General features: G+C 25.1%; 1 long non-coding RNA gene across 1 annotated transcript; it reads right to left on the reverse strand.

Moving 5' to 3' along the window:
- Positions 1 to 336: 336 nt before the first annotated feature.
- LOC125602575 lies at positions 337 to 900 on the reverse strand. Its single transcript, XR_007334927.1, has 2 exons — positions 845 to 900; positions 337 to 497 (listed from the first exon to the last, which is right to left on the reverse strand). It is a non-coding gene; the product is annotated as an uncharacterized LOC125602575 (long non-coding RNA).
- Between the last annotated feature and the right edge of the window lie 1,909 nt (positions 901 to 2,809).

Raw genomic sequence — 2,809 nt, forward strand, 5'->3', positions numbered from 1 at the left:
ATTGTCGCTCAGAGAGAAAACAATATTTTAAGTGACTTGAAAATATCATTTATATAAAGATAGTGTCGTATCAAACATCTTCTCATTTCTTTCTTTAAAATTTTTCTTTTTTGCCACTTTCTCTATCGACACAAATCCATAACTATATTATTACGTTGAATAATATCAACAAATATATCATCATACAATAGCTTAAAACTTACAACAACATATCATCATACCATATCCCGAGTGGCATGATCTCTTTATTTTGAAAGAAATTTCAGAATTACATTTATAGTGAGGAATTACGAAAATATATTTTCATCCAAATATTTTGGTATCCATGTGTTTTTGCCTTTTGGAAACCTTCAATGCCGTGGAGGGGGTGGAGGTGTACGACGTCGGGGAGGAATTCTTATCGGACGAGGCTTACATAAGGACGGTGGGCATGGAGGGATGCGAAAGAGAAGGCTCCTTCCAACCGTCATCAGTTTGATCGGGATGCTCTGTGCCTTCTACACCAAAACCACTTAACGAATTAATTACTACACACGCCAAGTTTGGTAAAAGTGGACATTTGTCTATATCAATTCGCATAATCCCAACTTAAACAATACATATTTATTGTTTTATTTTGTCATCTATCATAAACTTCGGTCGTCTGAACGAAACAAGACAGGAAACAAAACTACAATGGTTTATCTTCTGTTTATAAAAATTAATTAATGTGATATAGTTAGTTGTGAACTAAAACCAAGCTAAATTAAAGAAAAAAAAAAGTTCAAAACACATTTCTAAATAGATCAAAATAATAGAGTAAATAGCTATGACTTTATATATTTAAAGACAAAAAAAGACTAACTAAGTTCGTGGAGCTGTCTTTTTTTCACCACAGGGCTTTATCCATATGGGGACACAAGAACGAGAAGGAGAGAAAGAGAAGCATGGAGATACTTAGAAGAATGCCATCTTATATGTATCTTCTTAATTTACTAATGAATGATGATCAGTATGACTCATTCGTATGCTTATATAGAATGAAGAGGTGGAAACTATTTATGGTTTGTGTGGTTTGTGTTAGAGTAGAAGCCATCGACTTAGATTTCACTTATGGGTCTTGAAGTTTTGGTAGTTTAGTTAGCAAAGGTTATTCTATTATATTAGCATCACTCAATTTCCAGGATGGCAGGATATTATCATTTTATTTTAGTGGAGCAGATACTATAGATAAATTATAGATATTATTCCAGGATTTTATCATATTTCATTTCACTCACTCATATATTATAGATAAATTATTAAATTAGAATTTCAATATCTTAGATTTTTAATTGACGAACATGAAATCCTTGAGGTCATCACTGATTACTTCTCGAAATTATAGGGATATCTATTTGATTTTTTTTCTTAAATAGTTCAAATAATTCAAATATGTATACAAAATTTCATTTAAATAAATTTTTAAGAGATGGTCCAACTTAAAAACACACACACATAAAATGAAGTTGTGATTTTATGTTGTAATATATTAAATTAAATGTCATACAATGACAATTATATATTTAAAATTTGACTTGGTTCATAATCAAAACATATATATATACTAATATAATAGCAAAAACGATTAAAAAATAATAAAAGTAATTATAAATATTATTTAATAGTATTCTCCTTTAAAAAAAGTAACTAGATCTTGATGCGCAAAACCGTGCGGATAATAATTTTTATTTTATACATATATATATTTTGATTTACATGATTAGAGGTATACAATTTTAACATTATTATATCAATAATAGTTTAATATAATATTTTTAAACACAATATATTTTATAGTTTACATGTAGTAATATGATTTATTGTCTCAAATTATTAGTGACTAGATATGAGCCCGTTGCGTTGCAACGAGTTTTATTTGAAAAAAAACCATCTTATTATTTTTTTTTGGATTGTTTCTGCATATATTCTTAAGACTTATTTTTTAATTAAAAACTTATTTTTACAATAAATTTTAGGTATATTGTATTTTATAGTTATGGTGTATATGTGAATTGTTATCAACTTTGTACTTAGAGACAGAGATACACTCACATTTATAAAATTACACCGAATATAACCCAAAGTAAGAATAATAGCGAAAAAAATTAAAAGTTAAATAAGACTAATCGAGTCAATGACAACACTATAAATCTTCTTGTTACTAATTTAATTTTTTATTAAACTTATCCAATGTTTAATAATTTTCTGAATTCATTATTTTTCAATAATATATTTTTATAATAACATTTTAATTTAAAATTATCTTTTGTCATGATTTAAAGAAAATCTTATTTGGTTAAGATTATAAAAATTATCTTACAAATATCTTTTATTTTGGTTCTTAGGAAAAGATGTTATTTTAAAATAATGACATATTTTATTGAATATTAACAATCTATTTTTTTTTTGGCACATTCAAATCATATCGTGAAACATTTAAAGTTATTGTTGTTATTTATAATTTTTTGAACACAAAATTATCTATTAAAAGAAAGTTAGTTATTTATAGGAAAATATTATTATTTTTTACAAATTTATTTTATTTATAATTAAAAAAAGGAAAGTTACTTATTTTATAATTTTCTTTACTATTTTGATTAAAGAATTTCATTTGTTTAAGATTTTCATACAATTAATTTATTTTTGATAAAAATTTTTTTAATTGATTATATATTTTGTCTTATATTTCAAACACATAGTCATTATATTCATCATATTTCCAAATATTCATATACGACACCAACATTATAGTTGAAAAAATTATGTTAGCATCATATGATATAATAAG

Source organism: Brassica napus, unplaced genomic scaffold, assembly GCF_020379485.1.
Source record: "Brassica napus cultivar Da-Ae unplaced genomic scaffold, Da-Ae ScsIHWf_2908;HRSCAF=3693, whole genome shotgun sequence".
In the NCBI taxonomy this organism is placed as follows: Eukaryota; Viridiplantae; Streptophyta; class Magnoliopsida; order Brassicales; family Brassicaceae; genus Brassica; species Brassica napus.